This window comes from Mixophyes fleayi, chromosome 6 (assembly GCF_038048845.1).
Source record: "Mixophyes fleayi isolate aMixFle1 chromosome 6, aMixFle1.hap1, whole genome shotgun sequence".
In the NCBI taxonomy this organism is placed as follows: domain Eukaryota; kingdom Metazoa; phylum Chordata; class Amphibia; order Anura; family Limnodynastidae; genus Mixophyes; species Mixophyes fleayi.
Window position 1 is genome coordinate 142,900,714 of NC_134407.1, and position 23,313 is coordinate 142,924,026.

The following is a 23,313-nucleotide window of genomic DNA, read 5'->3' on the forward strand; positions in this document are numbered from 1 at the left end:
AATTGACTCTGCCGGTAATAATTTTCAGCATCCACAGACAAAGAAAACAATCAATATTGAGCACGTTCGTATTTACTGTGTATTTTCTGCATTGCATCAGTGCCATTTTCTCTGTGAGCTTTGAGAAAGGGTAGTGACGTCTTATCCTTCAGATAGTCACACACTGAAAGCCACAAGGACTAAAGAGAAATAGACAAGTCATCCACAGCCTACACTTAAGCTGTATTCTGTCTAATACTTAGGGACGTTTCAAGATGAATACTGTATCTAAAATAAATCCTCCTTTTGGCTACCACAACATTTTGAATAAGTTGTGTGAAAGAACTGCATTTACTACTAAATCAATATGTGTGCCCACACTCTGTATCCAAGTCTCTATATTACATTTTATATTCACCCATTCATTAATCTCTCCATTCCATCTTTTCCCCCATGTTTCTGTTAATCTACCTGCCCAATCTATCCTCTAGAACAACTGTGTCATTTGGAAAGATATACATCTGTCGTGGTTCATTGCCATCTACAGAATAAACACAGCCTGTGTAATTGAGCACTAAATGAGTTTAAATGTCACTTACATTTTTTTTACAGCTATATGAACATTGAACATACATCATCAACAATCAAAGAAGCGTAAAACATGCTACCATATGAGACAATGAAAGGTAAATAAAAAGGTATTTCAATGATTCTTCTTGTAAATATAATTTCAAAGCAGGGATTATTATCAACAACAAGATAGTGACAGAGTATACAATAACTCAATAAACAAATGAAGAATATTGCAATAAATATGGTGCCAATGACAAAGAGATCCCCTATTCACTTGGTTTACAAAGTCTCAATAGAACAATAATCCTAATGAATACATTACATATGATCCATAAGGGTAAAGGACATTATTATGTATCTCAATAATCATAATTATGCAAAGGGAAATTAAATCTCATGTACAAGATATTTCTGTCTGAAATAGAACTTATATATATGCAAATATTCCATGGTTTCAAAAAGAATGTTGCCATGGGGCACAACAAGGCTGTATTTAACATATAGGGTAATTGGATACCATACCTCCCAACTGATTTAGATAGAGTAGTCCTTATCGGAGGTAAACATCCTGCTGTCCAACTTGTCAGCATGTTTGTCCCGATTTGCGATTATTTGGGAGGCATGTCATGATGAGCAGGACATTGTGAGCAAGTGCCGCACGCAAGTGCCTATGGTACATCTGGAAATTCAAGGGTGTTTTAGGGGATGGAGTGGCCAAGAGCTCCAGAAGCGCCTGCCACACCCCTCGGTAACTTAGGATGCCTTTAACACTGAATGACCATGCCCCTTTTTGCATGTGGCAATGTCAGACTTGCCAACTCTCCCGAAATATCCGGGAGACTCCCGCATTTTGCGAGAGTCTCCCGGGCTCCCGGGCGAGTGTGGCAATCCCCCGCATCTGGATAATTCTGCCCACTTCCTAGTGAAGTGGGCAGAATTAAGTCCCAAACGCCGCGATTCCCGGTGAATCGCGGCGTTTGGCCCCGCCCCCCGCTGTCAAATGACGCATTTTGCGTCATCACGTCATGGGGGCAGGTCCAAAATGACGTCACTTGGAGCCCCCCCCCCCCCCCCCCCCGTCACGCCCACCTCCTCTGCAGGCTCCCGGATTTCACCAACAGAAAGTTGGTAAGTATGGGCAATGTGCTACATTTGTCTTGATTACCTCAGGGAAAACGTTGCGAGAAATAGGGTACAACCAAAGAAAAATACCTGTCTGATTCCAAGTCACAAGCAGATGTCCCACATGACTAGAGGTGTCCCTTCACTCCCACACGACTAGATTAATACCTACTTGCCAGCGGGATGATGCAGCTTGCACACTCTTTATTATGTGCAATTACTACTGCAGACACCTAAAAAGCCCTACAGTCCTCAATAGACAAATAAAGGGGCTCCCAGATGAATAAAATATTAACCTATTTATTAAGTTGCTTATTTGGTGTATTTGCATTCACAAGGTAGAGGGTAGCATGCATTCGAAATATCCCTGTTATGTATCATGTGAGGTCATAGGGTGATACATATGCAATAGCTTATTTTTTTAAAAATGTGGAAGTGAAGCTGTCCTTATAGCTTTTCACACGCTAAAACAAGGATGCCAGATACTGTATGGCAGGTGGAGGTTCTTTGCCATGCCCTAAGATTCAGTGGGTAAACATTAAACTCAAAGAGCTTGTATTTGTCATGCCTCCTACAGCAAGATGGAGTAAACTATCAGATAATGTTGGTGCAGGCCGAACAAGGACCAGGAATCTAACAAACCCTCCAGTCTTCACCTAGAACCACCGCAGTGTGCTATGGGCTTTGTGGATGAAGGTTCGCAGGTCGTGGCCCCTAGAAGGTCCCATATCATGATAGATGTAGTAAGGGGTGGCTAGATAAGCCGGGTCATACACTGGGAGCTCATTGGAAGCTTACAGGTGAAAGGAATGAGGTAAGCCAGACATCTAGGAGGAAAACCTATTGCTCTGAGACTGATCTAGTGTCCAGAGCTGCCATATACACTGCAGAGAATTTGAACTTCCCACCCTGCGGTCACATGACCACATCGGACTTGGAAGCCGGTCGCGCTGATTGACAGCCGGCGAGAGCTATGGCAGAGAGCTGCTGACAGCGCGGACACCCAGGCACGGTAATTATGGCTTCTTACAGTATCACAGCACTTCTGCTGTGTCTCTACTATAGCAGATCAGAAACTATCCTCAAATTATAAGTGTAAGAAATGTAGTAAGTATGTTGATTTTTCCACAGAAAGTATTATATCTTGTGATAGAGCAGAACTGGTATATTTGCCAGGATATAATGCTGGTTTTCACTTCTTTTATTAGAGTCTAATGAGCACTATATAAAGCGTTAAGATACCTGGCAAGATTCTCACAGTCCTCATCTGTTAGTTGTGAATAAGAGTATGGATATTGGTTTACCTGTATTCAAATTTTCAAAATTGGGCCAGCAGAAAAATTTGTTAGACAACTAATGTACAACTGAGTTATTAGCGGACATTATTGTAGTTCAATAACACTGAAGTATTCATCAAGGAAAAATGCACAAAAGCAGAACTAATGGATAACCTCAAGTCCACCTTGTATAAAGTGAATCAACTCAGAAAGAAGAGTGCCATAACAACAGTCTTCCTTTGGTGCATTGTGAGCTCTGTGAAGAAGAACTATACCTATCTATAAAGTGTGCCACAACAAAAACTGACTGACTGAAAATATCAGTATAAGTGTATTTTGAATATCACTCATTTTGAAAATGTTTACTATGGTGGAATGTTTAAGACATATAGGGTTTGATTGTAGTTACCCAAGAACAGGAGAGTTATAGTTGGCCTATATATTATATGAGAAAAATACTGAAACAAAAGATATCTAGATTTAAGAACCAACATTTTCATACTAAATATAGATTTTATTATATACCACAAAGGACTGAACATCTGGAATCTTATCTAGAGAAACACAAAAAAACAAAAGATTCAACAATATGGAAACTAACTTGAGTTGGTAAGGGGCTTAACAACATGGAGTTTAACATTAGAACATGATGAAATACATTGGACTGAACACCAAGGAAAGTAACTAGAGAAGATAATGTACTGAACAACATGGCATCTAATTAGTGAAGATGATATGCTAAACACCATGGAATCCAACTAGTATAGATAATGCACTTAACACCATGGAACCTAAGTAAAGTAGATAATGGACTGAATATCATGGATTCTAACTAGAAAAAATAATGGGCTGAACAACATGGAATCTAACTAGAAAAGATGATAAGCTAAACACAAAGGAGTGTAACAGGAACAGGATAGGCTTAACACCATGGAATCTATAGAAGATAATTATTTTTTATTACTTATATGGCACCAGCATATTCCTCAGAGGTAAGAGGACCCTGCTTGTGAGTTTGGTCCAGTGGCGGATCTGGGTGAGGGGTGATCGGGGCAATGCCCCCTCCTTCCCCCATCAGCAGTGGCCATTCAGTGGCAGCTCCCTATATTCATGCTCCCAGAGATTGACAGTAGTAACTACTCTGCAAGTCAGAGTGGCCCTGTGTCACTACTTACTGACGTCTGAACCAATGCCCCCGCAGCCTTGCAACCTGGTCGTTGTTTGAGCTATCTTGCCATTCAAAACATAAGAGGGGGGACCAATGCCTTATGAATTATGAGGAAATCATTATTTATTGATTTAGGATGCAAAATTAATTTATAATTAACTTATGGAGTACATTTTATTTTTACTTATACTAAGGGGCAATATTATTGTATTATATTATGGGGCCAATATGAACATATTAACGGGGCAATACTATTTTATTGCTAATGAAAGCAATAATTATGAAGTACATATTGCCCCCATAATATAATGATAGAATAATATTGCCCCTTTAATATAATGAAAAATGAAAATAAAATGTGCCCCCAGTTAATTTTATTTTTCCCCTTTATCAGTAAATAATGATTGCCCCATAATTCATAAGTCAATGTTGCCTCCCCTTATGTTCTGAATGGCAAGATAGCTCAAACGCAATCTCACCTCTCAAAACCACCTCTTTTGATTTGGCTGTTTTGCTGGCAGTTTTCCTGGCAGTTGTCAAACAGCTGCTTAGTAAATGTGGATGTGTGTATTTTGATCATGGTAAAAATTGGGATGGTAATCTGTAAAATGTTGGTTTATGAAACTGCTGTTTTCAGATGGCAGTTTTGAAACCACCAAGAAAACCATAGTATTCCTGCAGTTTAAGCAAACCACCCTTTAGTAAATCTACCCCTAGGAATTATACATGCCAACAAAACCCATTTCATAAGATATATTTGTGTGGCAAAGTATTTTACACCCAATTATTTGACTAAATGAGTTTCCACCCTCAGATGACTTTAAGTACTTTAAATCATTGCCTTAGCTTTCTTGCTTTATTATATAGTTTATGTATTTATATCATACTTGCCAACTTTTAGATGTTGCTGACCAGGAGGGGAGGTGGTGGTGGGAGGGGGGGGGGGTGGTATGAGCAGGGTAGTAGGGCCTGATGAATCGCATCATTTGGTCCAGCCCCTGTGATGTAATGATGCATTTTACAGCAGGGCAGGGTCAAAATAACGCGATTCCATGAGAATCGCATCATGGCGGCTCTAATGCCCACTTCTCTAGGAAGTGGGTAGATATGGGAGGTTACTCTACTCTCCCAGGAGTCTGGGAGACCTACCCGAAATTCAAGAGTTTCACGGACATTCCGTTGGCAAGTATGATTTTATATCATCAGAAGAATGACTATTTCCTTTTTTTCTGGATACAGCAGAAAACTACTGTCTATCAGAACACAGTTGCATCCTATACACCAGAGCGGTGTCCTATTAATGGACAATAAAACTCTTTAAGACATGGCTGAAAAGCACAGGAGACAAAATGAAAATGTAATGTAAATGTTGCTGTAGGACATGTACAATCTAAAGGTGGATAACCTCCTTTTACAACAATTTATCGATTTAGCCTAAGTTAATTCAATCAAAGTGGGTTTACTAACGTTACATAATGGTGTAAATTTGACTTAAAACCATAGCAGCCAACCAGACATTTGCTTTCATTGCCTTTCTTGCATTAAGCACATAATCATCAACATCATCCTCAACATTTATTTATATAGCACCATTATATTCTGCAGTGCTAATTGCTGATTGTTTGTTATGGTTTAGTGCAGATTTGCACCTTTAGCCAGTTTAATTAATAACTCTTAAAAAAGTGAATGTGCAATGCCAAACCAGAAAAATGTCACCCGGCACAAAAGGTTCCTCTTGGCATGTTTGAAACTGTAGAATACAACAGACTAATAAATATGGAAAATAACTAGAGACAAGCATGGGCCCAACAGCATACAATATGTGTTCAGTATTGTACTAGAAATACAATTGATGTCTATGAACCATAGTCAACAGTAATAACAGCTTCCATTAAGTAGTAAGTTACTAGGCGTACACAGCCTCCAGAAGGGAGAACAGATGTGTGAGTTAAGTTAAAGGCATGTCGGAAGCAATCCATTGTGTAATGACGAGTGGCTAATTGAGAAGGTGCTAATAAAAGTACTTGTCCCTAGTAGAGTCTCTGTTTGCCATTAGATATTGGTCTTTGGACTTTGTCATTAGTATGTGCAATAAAGATCCCATTTGTTTCTAGTGAAATCCTCCTGGCTTCTGTTTTCCTTTTTTCATTCACCCTCTTAAGTGTAACTTATGGTCGAAGGTCCATGTAGGCAGCAGCATGTGCAATGTACTTAAAAACACTTGTTTAGCAGCAATGATAGAAAAGTCATATTGGAAGATGTGCAACTGGTATATACTGTAAACCTGTAGAGTTTAGTCCTTCGGGACACTTATAGAAATGTACACTGAACTGATGCACTAATTGTGTGCAAAGCTTCAGCATGGCTTGTTTACAAGTTTCTCGTAATTCAAGGAAGGTCTGGTCTCCACGCTGCTCTCTCTATCAAACGGCAAATCCAATATCCCTCTGCTATTCAGTGCAGATGACAACACCTGAGGAAGCACCACACTGCACACCACTTTACTTTTCCCAAGCTTTTCATTGTTTTTTGTTGATCCCAAATAAAGCCACCAAATTACAAACACATTTGATATACATAAGTAATAACCAACATCTGGTTATATTAATCTTTTCTGACCCCCACTTAAATTCAAACCAGACCAGGCCAAAATTTCATTGCTGTGAAGATTCCAAGGGGGAAATTCAATTCCCAGCGTTGTTCTAAAGACAACGCGGGGTGCGCATCATTACTGTAGTAAGCAGCTGCGAGCAAAAATCAGCATTGAGATTACCGTACTAATGGTAATGATGCGCATCAATTACTGTAGTAACGGTAATGATACGCACCCCGCGTTGTTCTAACAACTCAGGGAATTGAATTCCCCCCAAGTGTGCGGAGTAGAAGAAATGTGCACTGAAATTACAGTTAAGACAAGAGAGGCACTTGAGACGAACGCACTTAAATGAATACGTGTAGGCTCATATACACTAAACACTTACCTGCAAGGGTTAAGTTCTTTTGTTGTAGTTCCAGGATAGCCAATGGGAGCTGGTGAAGAGTGGTTAAGGTTATTGTATAAAAGTCCTCTCTGGCTGTTGCTCTGCCTCAGTTTTTCTTCACAAAATCTGTGGGGTCTGTGTGACTTCTCCCCCTTTCTTTTCCTTTTTCTGTTTTATTCTCCTCCCTGTCATTTTCCTGTCAGATTATGCTCTGGCATAAGCGAGTAGTTTCCCGCACTTTTAGACTCCTGTATGGGGAGCCATCTTATAAGTGTGCTCTGCAGTGACACAGCCCAGCTCCGGAGCTACTGCTTGCACTAGCAGCTGGTTACTGGCTTCTGTGAGGGGCTTGCCAAGGCTGGGACTGGCCCCACTGGGGGATGAATCAGTATACCACCCGCGGGCAGCACTACACCTAACCAGCACCAGAATAGCTGCCCAGCGGGGGATGATGTATTAGGTAACCCCAGCGATTGGGGTGCCTGTAGTGTATTAACCCCTCCCTTGTCAGCACAACATGATGTCAGTGGTGAGCGGACCAGCAAAACAGGGAAATAAAAAGAGAAGAGGCTCTTTTTGTAGGGGCACTCTAGGGCTCACAAAAATTGTTAAACATTTTCCAGATTTTACTTCATTACTTAAAAAATAGCTCTTTTACACTTCATATCAGTTTTATAAATTTTTGTGTCAAAATAAATGTATTAAAAATGAAAGATAGAGGGGGAAAAAAGCACACACTTTTTAACAAATGAGTGGAATAGGTTTCTTTCACTTTTGATATTACATATAATATGTTCTGTATGAATGTTTAAAAAAATACTTTTTCCAGCAAAACCAGGACACAGCCCCCCCCTCCCCCCTCCCCCCTCACACACACAATTTGCCCTCTTCTCACCCTTCCTGCCACCGGTTTACCCACCTGTGGCTGGGTCCTGAAATCCCTTATCATTAATACATGTCAAGCCCATGACCCCCCCTTTGCAATCATAGGCTCATTTATTTCCTTCTGTCCCGAGTTGCAATTTACAGTCACATAAGAAACATTATGATTTAACCAGGATTTTTGACAATGTTTTAACTCCTACTGCCATGCCTTTCTCTAGCTTCTCAGATACAACCAAGAGAAATCTTGAACACCCATTCTCCACAGTTGTCAGAAGTCCCGGGAACGTCAATATGTGCACAGTGATATGTCAGCAATAGCAGTCGAGTTTGAGTCGCATCTGCTAGGTAAACAACATACGTGAACAGTTCCAAGGTTAGTGTCACAACCGGTTGCGCTTGCTAGTGACATGGTAAAAGGTTCCAACACGGTGCTGTGGGGTATTAGTCAGAGTGCTAGGGATAAAATTGAAAAGGGCCTTTTCGCGAATATGTTCATGATTATGGATTTGGCCAGAAAAGGCCTAGTGGCGGCTTGAGTGTGTAATGGTAGGGGAGGGAGCGTACAAATTGTCTGGTGGGGTACTGTGTATTCACGGCAGCATGCAGAGACCAGGCCATACTGACGCCTGGCGATTCCTGCATTTAGTCAATGATATGTTCATCAATGACAAAGCGATGGTATAGCGCACTTATGACGAACGGTTTCATTGAACACTAAGCAGGCATGTGAGCCTTCCATTGGGTTTCAAGAATGTTGAAATCTGGATGAAGTTTATATGGCATAGTAGTCATTCGGTGATTAGTGGGCAGAAGCGATGTCTAGCAGCAGGGAGGGTCGCCACACCCTTCCCTAACAAGAACATGTGTTATGCCTTCAATGCAGGATCGTGTGCAATGGGGGGTGGGGTACAATTTGGCGATGCTTATAATTACGACAACATGTATACTGACAAACCAATTCCGATTACAAGAATGGTGATAAGAAGTAAATGTAGACTTACCATAATAAAGATGCAGTACATGTCTGACACGCCTCCTATAGATTCCGATTGCAGTAAATGCCAGCAGTTGTAATTTACGTCACTTATCATGCCAACACTGTGATTTCCGGATTTAAAGTGGCAATTCCAACATTTGCCCCTAAGCTCATCCCTAACCCTAACCCTAAACCTAACCCTTAAATTAGATTATAGAGGCGGCGGGTCCTGGCATTGCCGCTTTAAATAAGAAAATCTCAGTGTCAACATGAAGTGACATAAAACACACCAAACACTGTGACACTGTTAATGTTGCACATATATCAGAGACTGTGTTACCTGACAGAGATATAATGAAAGTTACCAACGTTTCAACAAGTGCACCAACGTTAATTAGTTAACCTCACAAATTATTTTATATTGGCGGTATTTGTAATTATTGCTGATTTATATTTTCACACTGTGTGTGAGTGCATTGTGGGAGAGTTTGGGGCGTCAGTGAATGTATCTGTGGCGGACATCTTGTCATTTAGTAATTACTGTACTGTTTCCTTTGATTAATATCTTCCCAGCCATCCCATTTATCCAGTTCATAACTTCCCTATATTTAAATCCGCCTCTCCCATTTATTTTCCCCAAAATAAACACCCAGTTAATTGTTTGCAACCACAGTGTGTGATACATTATTATTTAGACAGTTAGTGTGGTTGGGTACAAGGGGCTTCCCACGTCAACCCCTGGTAGATTCAGTTACAGTCCGCTTCCCACAATACTGTGTGTGAAGACTCGGGTGGAGGCACTGAAGAGAGAGAAAACATTTCACCACCCCTTTCGGTGTGCTAGAGAAAGGGTTGCTTCATTACATAACGGCTGTCACACCGATCATTGTTTACCCATGGGTTGTTCAATCTCCTGCGCATACTTTGAGAGGTTTAGTTCATTCTTTCATTGGTGCATCCAAGCAGGAACCGGGCATTACTGGATAGCCTATTTGAATGGTGAGTGGTGCGCTGCTCATTGACCCCACGCCTTGTGTCCAAACTTCTAATTTTATTACGCCTTTAGATGTACAGCTTGTTCACCATTTAGTTTATTCCCTAAAAGGTGTGACGTTAGATGGTTATGAGTTAATTTTGTTTATCACTGCCTTCGTTTTGGCCTTAAGGATATGTGAATTAGTTGTGCAATCTAAACGATGGACAGGCTTGGGTTTGCTTGCGCAACATGTTCTGCTTCATGAGGCCCATTTACTGTGTTAACAGCCAGATCCAAAACTGATCAATCAGGTAAAGGTTGCTGGATTAACATGGCACCAATTCCTTTCAGATTGGGCGGCTACATCCATGGCCTTGTCAGGTTCTTTCATTGCTGCTATTAAATCCCTCGGCAGATAGAAGTCCGATACCTATAAAAAATACATTAGACCGAATAAATAATTGTCCAGTTCCCAACCCTCGGTAACCCAGGGCTTTGCTACTTGTTACTTTTAGCGATGGCATGAAGGGATTTTTCCAGTTTCTCCTTGGATAAAGACCTGATTTGCTATCGGTTTTGGTACAAGATAATTCTGACCTTTAATCATTTCATTCAATGGATATTCCGATGCGGAGGATATAAATTTGGGTGGTTAGCCACTCTTATGTGTTCTGGGTGTCCAGGCACAGGATGGCTTTGAATTGGTCCTCCTTCCCCTGCCCTGTGGAGGTCCACTGGTTGGGTAGAAGGGGTCTCTGTTGGCCGGTATTTCTTCCCCTTTAAATACGTGAAATCATGAAATAGGCCCCCCCAGACATAATGGTAGGACATATGGGTGGGAACGATTTGGGAAAGGGAAAGTCACTTGTTCTTAATATTAGGATCAGAGAGGATTTGAGAACAGTAAAGTCCTGGTGGCCGGCCATTCAGTTGTTCTGGTCTGACATGGTACCACAGATTCTTTGGAGAGGAAAGATACCCCAAACAGTTATGTTGAAGCTTGTTTAAAAGCTTAAGCATTCTATTGGGCATGTGATCTGGTCCATCGGGGGGTGGAAGGGGGGGTTTCCATTGACCACCCCTTAAGATCAGTGGATCAGGTACAGGTATTTAGAAGGAATGGGGTTCACCTCATCGATCAAGGTTTATGATTATTTATTGAACACATTTTCTGGAAGGTTGGGGGTTGGCCTAGGTCGTCTGGTGGCGGGCTGTTAAAGGATAAAGCAGTGGTGGCAAAGTATGGTGATCAACAACTGATACACACAGCTCTATAGGTGATTGGTTGTAGCTCTTCAGGGTAACAGTGACTCTTGGTCCTTTTGTTTGGAGAACCCCTTGACCTGCGTTGTGTGGACACGTCATTGTGAGTCTAGAGGGGGTGTAGTCACTCTGCCACCAGGTTTAGCGCTAGCCATTCAGTAAGGAAGGTTAACTTTGGTTAGTGGATCCAGGGCTAGTTGGCCATTCACTCATTTGGTTCAGGTAATCAGTTGGAGCTGTCCCACAGTTAATTTCTCTGCCACAAAAAATATATTTTTTTAAATAAACGGTATACTATTTTTGCCAAAGTTAAAATATGTCCGAGTCATTATTTCATATTTACAATGTAGGTTATAATAGTGGAGGGTAACTGGGAAGAGGAAAGGGAACATCAACGATATTCAGCTTATGACAAGAGAGGCACTTGAGCCGAACGCACTCAAACGAATACTCGTGGGCTCACATACACTAAACACTTAAATGCTAGGGTTAAGTTTTCTTTTGTTGCAGTTCCAGGATAGCCAATGGGAGCTGGCGGGGGAGTGGTTAGGATTACTGTATATGAGTCCTCTTTTCAGGGTGTTTGTTGTTTGTGACTAACCTTGTTTTTTCCCTCGATACAGAGCAGAGACAGTTCAATGGAAAAGTACTGAGATCAACGACTGATGCACACGGTGCTATAGGTGATTGGCTGCAGGAAATTGCCCTCTTCAATTTATTGGTGACTCTTGATTATTTTATGTGGAAGACCCCTTGACCTGCTTTGTGTGGGCACATCATTGTGAGTCTAGAGGGGGTCTAGTCACTCTGATACCAGGTTTAGTGCTGACTATTCGGTAAGGGAGGTCATCCTTGTTTAGTGGATTCAGAGCCAGTTGGCCATCCATTCATTTGGTCCAGGTAATCAATCAAAGCTGTCTCGATTTTGCTTCCTCCACCAAAAAATATTTCTTTAAATAAATTGCCAAAGTTAATATGTGTCTGAGCCGTTAATTCATATTTACAGTGTAAGTTATAATTATGTAGGGTAATTGTGAAGGGGGACGGGAGCATCAACGAAATACAGTTTATTAGAATTACACATATCGATTCAGAGGGAAAGAGATCTATAGAGTGTGTGGGGAGGGGGTATAAGAGAGAAGCAGTAAAGGAGAGGGCACCAGAGAGGGATGTAAAGGAGAGAGAACCAGAGGCTGAGAGGACCATAAAAAAGGGGGTGAGAATGGAGAGCGACGGAGACAGGTGAGATGACAGGAGGGAGAGAGAAAAGGGGAGCAATACTCATCTACTTTGAATAATAATTGGGAAAAAGGATAGAGGGGACAATGGGAGTAACAGTAGCCATGGCATCTCAAGTGGGATAGGGTGGGCCCTGCATTTGCCATGCCCGGCCCTGCTGTGTTAAAAAGTCGCATCTCTAAACACTTGTACAACAATTTATTTCTTGCACACCAAGGTACACAACAGGAGGATTATGCCCCATAGTATACTGAGATGACCTTAGGTGTCATTATGTATCACTTGACAGTCAACATATAAATGCACTTGGTATCCAGTACCTGAAAGGATGTTTAATAATCATGCTTTTTGAATGGGTAACAATGATATGCAGCAACCCACTAAACTGCAAATGTTTGAGGTTATCCATATGTCCAATTTTCAACACTTGAAGCTCATTTCAATATATTCTCTCTCAATACAAAATGTAGTTTCTGACTTTGGATGCACTATTAAGCATGTTCTTGCACCTAGTTTGGATTGCGCAAGGAACAATCTTACTCCTTCTTCTTTAAAAAGTAATACTTTGCACCCCTGCACACGCTACGATCTGTACATACTAAGTCTGCCACTTATCCAGTAAAATGCTGTGTGTGCCAAAACAGGTGCATGATGTGATTAAAGAAAAAAATGCCACGTGTGCTCTACATCTGCAAGTTTGTACAGTCATAAATTACACTTACTGACTTAAAATCTTTAGACGCCAAGGTGAAAAAAAAACATTTTTCCTTCCTTAGCAGTAATGGTGTTGAAAAAATATAGCGCTGTCATATTTCATCAGCACATATTGTTAGTGTCACTAAAGTGCACCAGTCCATGATGAAAGTAGAGTGTAATACAACATGCACAATTATTTAACGCTTCAGCTAATCATGCTCCCATTAAATCTGACACCCACATGTTAATACCCTTTGTGGTTTCTACAGAGTATTCCTTGCTCACAAGCACTGTTCATTCTTGGAGCCGAGAGACATAAAAACAGTATTTAGGAGTAGAATTTGCTCATCTATTGCGTGATATTGAAAGAAATAATGGCAGTCCAGGCGGTGATTGCAGAGTGAAGTGGTCCTTCACATCACAGCTCAGTACAATGACTGCACATATCACAGGGAGAGCTAACACTCACAGTGGATTGGGATCACACTGAGGGATTAAACAACACAGTTTAATGTTCTTGATAGAGGCTCATTCACACTGAGAGCCTCTGAGAGGGCTGGGCTTCGGTATGTCTTGTCCTTCTCAGGACAGTTTGGCTTGCATTTGGAAAGTACCTCTGTGCAGACACTTGCTTAACTATTTGAGGAATTGCGTTCCTCAAATTGTCATGTCAAACAGTTATGTTTTTACTTTTGACTTTTGATGGCAAAAGTAAAAAAATAATATCAAAATCCTGCCTACTTTCAATTTTTGCCCACCCCCTTAATTAATTTCAACTTCATATTTTTAAGTCATAACAGTATAAGGATCATCATCATCATCAACATTTATTCATATAGCGCCCCTAATTCCACAGCGCTGTACTCAGAAGAGTACAGAGAACTCATTCACATCAGTCCCTGCCCCATTGGAGCTTATAGTCTAAACACACATACAGACTAGGGTCAATTTGTTAGCAGCCAATTAACCTATCAGTATGTTTTTTGAAGTGTGGGAGGAAACCGGAGCACCCGGAGAAAACCCACGCAAACACGGAGAGAACATACAAACTCCTCACAGAAACTTACGTCGGGCTGTTTGTCACACTAAGGACATCAGACCCAGAAGTGGGAGGGACGGGCCGCATGTATCTCCGCTATGAAGTAGGGATTACAGCAAACCTAAACTTATTAATAATGTGTGATACTACTTAAGATGTCGGAATGAATGCGTGCAATTACCCTTGAAATGGATACCCTAATTATATTACAAGTATCAATCATTTAGAGACAATAGATATTAGACTCAGCGGTTTTAGAATCCTAGTTAGGATTTATAAGCACAATTTTTGATATTCTCCCTGCAAGATAATGATATCAACAGCTCAGTTATAATTACTTATTTGACTAACATAACAAGACAGATATCTGAGCCTAACTCTCAATTAATAGAGAGGCAGGATATAATCTCTATTCCTGTTTAAACACAATAATAATGAGTAGAGTTAGTTGTTTGGTAGCACACATACTTATCCTATCAATTAATAAACACATGTGTTGTTTAACAGCTTGCAAATATGCTATAGAATATGCAGACAGGAATGAAATAAATGAACAAATATAGTTTGGTAAAATAATATTAGACGATACTGTTACGTATGTACGACAAATATATGGCTTCTCCAGACAGGGGTTCAACACACTATCGGGAAATACAAACACTTCATATTGAAGTAAGAAGCCCATTATTATAGGAAGACCTTGCTGTGGCTATTATGTAGTATATCTGATGACTGATTTTTATTTTCTGTTGAATTTATGTATGACACTCTGAATATTTGATGTAACCTTTCAAAGTGTATTTTGTTAATTGACCTGAGTCTGGCCTAGGCAAGTGTCAATGGTATTTTGAAACTAGTCAGGCCCAGGGACAGATCTCTGAGTAGTTTGCATATGCAGAGGAGTTAGGCTTAGCCCGGTAGAAAGATCAGAGGTGAGAGATTCTCTGAGATGCCCAAACATATCTTAGTGATAGATCATTTCCTTTGGGGAAAACTCCATGTCATTTTGGGCACCCATCTAACTTAGAGGAAAAATAAAAGTTCTAAGGTGGGGGTGAAGAGCCTGTAAGAAGGGTTTAAAATCTTCTGCCTTAGACATCAAATTGTCCATTTCTTTGAGGAGGGTCTAACATGAGTGAAATGTGCCATTCTTTCATTGTGTACTCCTCACACTCCAATTCCTGAACTTGTAAGTAGGGATTCTGGTTTTATTTCCTATTTTATTTTCTGAAACTCATTTGTGCAAACCTATTGTACGTCTGTTTATTACCTTTTTGTAAATAAGCCTTGGAAATATTTTTCAGATTAAACATATTTTATCTAGCGTACTCTCCGTAATTCTTTGTGAACATACGAAGCCCAGGGAGGCTCATGCTACATGTGTATGTGATTTAAGCGGCCAGCTGTTCAGATTGCTGTATCTGGGACAGGCTGGGCATTCGTGACACCTACTTATGGCTTTGGGTCTTTTTTCTTACTATATAAACAGGAACTAAGACAATTCCTTGTTCACACAGGGTCTACATTTTAACTCACACACTTTATTTTTTTAAAGATAATTCGCCTATCACTAATGATTTATGAGTGCCTTTTTTAAATAGAAAGTTTTCAATAAAGATCAGTTTTAATCTATAAATTTTTTGGATTAAAGGCCAGAGTGCTTCGCTTTTCAACCTTTTCTTTGTTTCTAAATGTATCTGTACATGTTGAAAAGGAGCACCCCTTCATGACTGGACACATTAACTCATTATCGTGACCAGTGAGGACTGTCCATAACCTGGTGCGGAGCCAAGCCTATTTACTTTACTATTCTGCTACCCACCAATTATATTATGTAAATGCTATAGCTGTTGAACTAATGTATGTATCACATCTGTGTGGGTGGCCCAAAGTACAATGGCATCTTTCACTAATTAACATTTTGCCCTTATTGTCTCAACATCTGTTAAATAATGTCTACTGATGCAGATACTGTCCGTCTAAAGAACTCTGATAGTGCCACTGTTGTCCCCTCTACAGTGATTGTATTTGTTGCTGACCCTCTCCAATGTATCTGCTGCAGTGCTGACTTTCTCCAATGTATTTTCCGCGGACCTCTCCAAAGTATTTGCCGCTGACCCTCTCCAATGTGTCAGACATGCTGTCTAACGGTACCTGCTTGGTGTGTCTATGTAATTGATGTAGACATCTTCAATGAGGATGATGATGAGGGTGATGATTGGTTACCATTGAGGAAGATGACCACTGTTATCCAAATGCCCATGATTCATTTGTTAACATCTCTATCTAATATCCAGTTGAACAACCAACAACCAAAAGGTTGGCTTTTGTGGGGGCCCAAACAAATTAATCACTTAAGCCACAAAAGGGGCAGTGCCTATTGCTAGATTGCTTGGTTTGTTAACCTCAGTGCATGTCCTTTTCAACATATGAGTGGATGGGTGTTTGGCCCCAAGGACAATGCCATCTTGCACAATTTGATTCCTCCACTTTTCCCCAAGAATCTTCTAAAGCCTTCGCTGTAGTACATTCTTGCACCAAAATTCCCTTTTTGGGGGGACTTTTTATAACTCATTGTAATGCATAACTGTTTCCAGCATCTTACTAGTGCTGCCAACTGTCGACTGACGTCTTGTTGGGTGACCAATATGCCAAATTATGTCTCTTAATTTCTCAGGATGCGGACTTTCAAATTCAATTGCATTGTCTTGTCCAGACAGATATTTGTCAACCAAATCTGCATCAATGTGAGTTATGCACAGCATCGGACTGGCCCACCGGGGAAACCTGATGGCCCCGCACTCTACAGCATAGCCTTTGCACTAAAAATATAACATATGAAACTGCAAACAATACAGAGAGCCGAGACACCAGCTCTCTGCACCGTTAAGCATTGCAGACGTCAATGACGTTGCACCGCTGAATTCATAAAGCTGTCACTGAGAGGTCCCAGAGGAGCTGAAGAGGCATGGATTCAGGAGCCAGATAGCAGGTTAGTACAGTGCCGCTCTCATAGAATCTGTAGGGATGGGGAGTACTAACGCTATATACTATATTTGGGGGAGGGGGAATAGTAATACTATTATATACTATATTTCGGCGGTAGTACAAACACTATATACTATATTTGGGGGGCCGGGGGGAATACTTATACTATATGCTATTATTTGGGGCGGAAGTGGAGTACTAACGATATACACTGCTATTTAGGGGGAAGTAATGTTATACACTATATACCATATTTGAGGTGTGTGAATTACTTAAATGAAGAAAAAAATGTAAATATACGCAGAGAACAGTGAATAAATGTTAAGCTTTTCTGTGGAAAAAAGCACGATATGGAAATCTTACCCTGCTTTTTACCTATTTTGGTAATGAGGGAGTCCTCCACGATGTAATGGACCAAAGTGTTCCTTTTGGAGAAAAAATCCCTTGAAGCAGAGGAGGAAAGTTTCCAAGTGATTACTCGCTGTATTCGCGGCTTCTTCCACTTCCGCAAGGATGTCCTAGCACTTCCTGTATAACGGAAGCCAGATGAGTTAAAAAAAGAAGTGTAAAAGGGTGCCTACCGACGCATTTCATCTGTGTAGGACTTTTTCAAGGATAGGTGTGCTAATGTTAGATGTTCTTTTATAGTTGGATTTCACTCAAACTTTATTGATTTTTATATATTTTTTAATTATTTTATTTTATTAAAAATATATTAAAAATTTAGGAATACATTTTTAATATATTTTTTGATTCTTTTATTCTCTTTTAGAAGTTATACAAGTATGTATTGCATTTTTTCCATTTTTGTCTGTTTGTAAAAATATTTTTGAACAATAAAGTTTGATTGAAATCCAACTATAAAAGAACATCTAACATTACGGCACACACAAATCTCTTTTCAGCCAGATTTACCTTACTCATACCATAACAAGCATTTATAGTGAAACAAGGCGTTTGAAAGCTCTACACTTGGCTCTCAATGTATACTCTACCCAACAACATAGTAAATAAACAGATGAAGGTGCAGGCCACATTTGTCTATTTAGTTTTATCAATATCTAACTATATTAATTCTACCACTGTCCATTCAATGAAGTCTGACTTTTTTTGTAGCAAAAGTGTCTATGTTGGATGCTCTGTTAAGTTCCAAATTTATTGTATGCCTAGTCTTTATAGTTTTTTCTTGTGGATGCACTCCACCTTCATTGAACCTCATCCATATTTATTTATATAGCGCCATCAAATTACGTTATACTTTACAATTGGGTATCTATTTACTTCTCTAAGACTGTATATGTATTATTTTTACATTCCATATTGATATACATGACATATATCATACATGACATTTTTATATACTTGCAAAAGTATACAAGTGACGAGTCCTCTTGTTTGATTCACAAGGCAACATGGTGGCTTATTGGTTAGCACTTCTGCCTCACAGCACTGGGGTCGTAAGTTTAATTCTCGACCATGGCCTTATCTGTGTGGAGTTTGTATCTTCTCTCCGTGTAATACATAAATAGATGAAGGTGCAGGCCATCTTCGTCTATTTAGTTTTATCAATGTCTGTATTAACTGTATTAATTCAACCACTGTCCATCCAATGCTGCCTATTTCTGTAGCATAAGTGTCTATGATGGATGCTCTTTAAGTTCTTTCATAATTATGAAGAAGATCAGAGAGTAGAGAGGTATCTTAAAAGTAGTCCCCTTTTAATGAAGGTACTTATGATTGCTAAAGGGCTTTTTTTGCAAGGCTGCCATATCATCTCTTGTGTCCACTTGTCTAGGTATATGGTTGATTAAACTACCATGTATGTGTGCCATATATTTGTGCCACTGCTCTGTTACTAGTTTTAGCCAGCCAGATCGCTACAAACTTTTGGCACAATTGGGACCGTTGTGAAGGGATCATCAGAAAATAAACTGGAAATTAATGTTAATGCTATAAATAGTAATATAGGAGCATAAACAGCTCAAATGACATTATTTGACATATTATTCACCATTTTCAATAAAATCCAGATTCAAAACCAAAACCTTTTGCATTGTTTGCCAAAACCGTTAGCAAAGTCGAAACACGAAGATGGGTTAGAACCAACATCGGTTTCAAAACTGAAACACGAGGGTGAGCGCACATCTATACTATTTAGCAAGTATTGTGGCGGTACAATATTTGTTCGGTAAGAGATGAAAATTATTAAAAACATGCGTTTTTTTTCTTTAAACAAAATATTCTTTTATGTGTAAAATATTTAAATATTTGAGGCTAGCGGCGCCTGTTCCCTACAGCTGACGTGACCTAATCACTTCATGCTGCTTTCACTGCAGAAGAGCCGACAGGTGCCAGCAAGGAGCAGCTCTATGATAAGTAAGATACTGAGGCGAATGGGGAAGTAGGGAGTGGGGAAGGGGCTTGGAAGAGTTAGCAATTTCTTGTTTCAGGGCAGGGGTGTGCACCTATAGAAATGAAAGAGAGGTTAGAATGAATGAGACTAACTGCATAGCTACGGAGAGCAGTACTTTCTCATACTACCCATATAATTTTATAATACATTTTTTGTTTTAGATTTAGATTAGTTTTAGATTAGTTTTTTAGCACTGTATCAGTGGTCTAAATTTTTATTGCCATGTAACTTTAATAAAGGATCCTATTTTGATAATTTTGTGGAGCCATTTCTTTGCTTATAAATTCTGCCAGATATTATATGATTTTTATCTCAATATTTGTTATTGCATCTAGTTTTTTCTAATATTAACTTGATTTTAGGGCTGATTGGGGAAAATATGCTTTATTATTAAATGGAAACGTTTTTAATTTAATGGAAGGGCTGATCGGGTGGGAAATGGGTGTACTTTGGGAATGCTTTTCATTTAAGGTTGGGCCTGGATGGGGGGGCTTATTTATTAAAGGTGAATGCTATTAATTTAATTTCAGGGCTGGTTGGCAGGAAATAATCATATTTATTTAAATGTGAATACTATTGATTTCATTTTAGGGGTTTGGGGAAGGAGCCCTATTTGTTAAACAAAAAAAAAAGAAAATTAAATTAAATTTAGGGCAGGTTGATGTAGGGTGGTCTAGAGTTTTGCTTACTGCTCTGATTTGCAGTAGTTGAAGAGGTCCCCAACATTTCAGATTCTGTCCAAGCAGCAACTGAGTTTAAAACACCAGCAGCAACGCCAGGTAGTCAAAGCTGCAAGAACAGGTAGGAGAGCGCAGCACAGGGTTGGAGAAGGGTCTAGTGCATGTAAAGGTCTAGGCGCCACCGCTGGGAGCGCAGCATCTATTCACACCCAGTTCTGAGACGGTGGTGGGGGGCGCCAGTGTTCTCTCTTGCCCAAGGCACTAAAATTTCTAGTTACGGCTCTGTCAGTTTGTTTTTTATGGTTACACAAGTTTCTCGGGAAGGTCAGTTGTTCCAAACCCAGATGTAAAATAGAAGCAGTAATGTATTTTTCAGTTTACAAGAGGTGATTTCAGATATCCGGTATCACGAGGTATGCACGTTAGTTTTAGTACCCAAGATAATGCTACTAATTAGGCAAAAAAACAAGTATTAGTGAATATTTTTTAAAAAATTAGTCATAACCTAATATTGGTGGAGGCACAGTGTGGATTTGTAAATTAGGCATTTAAAATGTGATAATGAAATGCTGAGGGATAGGGATTTCTAGAGAAGTGACAGCAGAATGTGGGCAGTCTGTGAAGTGAATTAGTATAGCTGAAGGTAAAACTGAATTTATAACAATTTTTTAAAGGGTCAGATCAGCTACCAAAGAGCTGCAGTAGCCAAGTCTTGAAATAATGTGATAATAAGATATTTCCATTATGCCAGATCTCTCACAGTATGATCTCTCAATGACATATCACTCCCAGCATACACTGTAGCTACACTAGAGGGCTCTCTGCATTGTGCGCATGTTACAGGGAGGCTATCTGTATTGTGTGCAAGTCACAGAGACAAGCGCGCACTCGGGGGGGGGGGGGGGAGGGGATCGGGTTCCTGGTCTCTGGAAACCCCTCTTCTGCCTGGGGCACAGACAAGGATATAGGGGATATTCAACGGAGGCCCCTGCTACCTAGGGAGGCTGCGTGACCACATTCTGTATTGGGCCAATCAGAGAGTGAGAAGCCTGTAGCCAATCGACAGGCGAGCAGCACGATGCTTACAACCAATCGACGATCAAGAGGGTTCCACTTGTAAGACCTGTGTTGCTGTGTCTTCTCTTATCAAGATGAACTGTAAAAGTATCGGGGGGCGGAACGTAGCTGCAGAGTAGTTATGGCTAACAGGAGGATGCTGTCGCTGGACACGTGTGAAGGATTACAATGTTCTGCGCTGGTGGTGAAGAGAACCGGAGAAAATTTAACTATGTGATGGCATGTGGTTTATTACAAAAATAAATACATTTTGCGGATTTCTTGGATTAGGCATGAGCAAACCAGCTTTCACATCTTGTATACTGTGCCTCGTGATTTTTCATACATACTGTCTGTCTCTCTTACATTTAACTGTCTCTCATAATTATGGAAGTATAGTGTCTGTTACATTTATGGATATAATGCCTCCCACATTTCTAAATGTATACTGTGATTATTTTGCACTCAGCAAGCATAATGTTTCTCATATTTACGGTGGAAAGCTGGGCATCCAGTGCTAAAACACACATAGGAGCCAAGTGTAATAGTAAATGTAATTAGGTAAATGACCCTTTTGTGTATAATCATTTTACAGAACTAGTGTACAGTACAGTTACATAAAAGTGCACCTAACATTTAGGAAAATAAGGAACCTATGTTTGAGTAAGTGATTTTAAAGCCTGACCAAAAACTCTGAGGTCATTCGTTCAGCAGGTCAGCTGTAAAACTCATAAAGTGACCGGAGAATTGTGCTTGACATACATAATTATATTTTTATGAGTTGCAAAGAACTTTAAAAAAAAGCTATATTAAATATGTAATTTGCAGTAAAAAAAAAGAAATGTGCCCAAAAAATTAAGCTGTATTGTGGCTGTACTAAAAAAAGGTGCAGCTATAAACAATGTGCAGGTGGGGCAATTTATCTGACAGTGCAGGCAATTTCATTTAATATGGGGATCGTGGTAGTCCCTATTAATTTCAGGTGGGGTGGTTTTGTAACTATTTATTAAATATGAATACTATTTTTTTAATATCAGGGGGGGTTTGGGGGGAGGAAGGTTTATATATCAAATGGGAATACTACTTAATGTCAGGGACATTTTGTAAGAAATAGATCTATTTATTAAATGTGACCTCTGTTATTGCTATGTCGAAGCTGGGTGCAGGGATGGATTCCTATTTAACATAAGTGTTATTGATTTAACATTGGGGCTGATTTAGGGAGGCCTAAATGGTTCACTCATTGCAAGACTTTCCAAATTTCATGTACCTATCCCTATATTTTAAGGAGAAGGGGTTGTAGGGCTACCTAGCACTGTCTGAAGTAATGGCCATGTCCCTTGCATGGTCAAGCTCACTCTGGTGATGTGATGGCACCCCCACCAGCATGGTGGTGACTTTTAAATTGCTGCATACTGACAATTTGGCCACACTGACAACATGAGGCCACTCTCAGAATATTTTCCAGGGACACTTTAAGTTCCCAATCCACCCCTGTCCTTGTTATAGAGATAGGTGAAACTTTCACACATGTGTGTCAGTAGAAACAAACTTAAAACTAAACATGTTTCTATTTATTTTATTATCCTTTCTTACAGCTGCATACATTAACATTGCTGATTGTTATTTATTTTGTTTTTATTATGCTTTCTAAGCAGTCGCATATGTTGAACTTGACGGATGTTGTCCCACCCAAAACCAGCAACGGTAACGGTGATGGACCAGGAAGCGTGTCTTTAGGCTACATGCCAGCCTCTTTGGGATGTTGGTTTCCGCCTCATGTCATTATGGACAATTTGTGCGTTGTGTACAGTGACCTAGAGCCTCTGCACAACATCCCAACAGCAATACCGCCGCTGACAAAAATGTCCGCATTGTTACATTTTTGTGCACCTGTGTCATTCCGGGCCACAGTGGGTGTTACAGCAGGATTGTCCCAGACTACCTTTAATTGTGTGCGGAAAAAGGAGCTGCGGGTTTTCCTGGGGCGCATCCGTCAATT

General features: G+C 40.0%; 1 long non-coding RNA gene across 1 annotated transcript; it reads left to right on the forward strand.

Annotated features, from left to right (window-relative positions):
* The first annotated feature begins 589 nt into the window (after positions 1 to 589).
* On the forward strand, positions 590 to 12,160 carry LOC142160412 (uncharacterized). The gene is made up of 3 exons (XR_012693207.1): positions 590 to 665; positions 8,204 to 8,358; positions 11,824 to 12,160. It is a non-coding gene; the product is annotated as an uncharacterized LOC142160412 (long non-coding RNA).
* Positions 12,161 to 23,313: the final 11,153 nt, after the last annotated feature.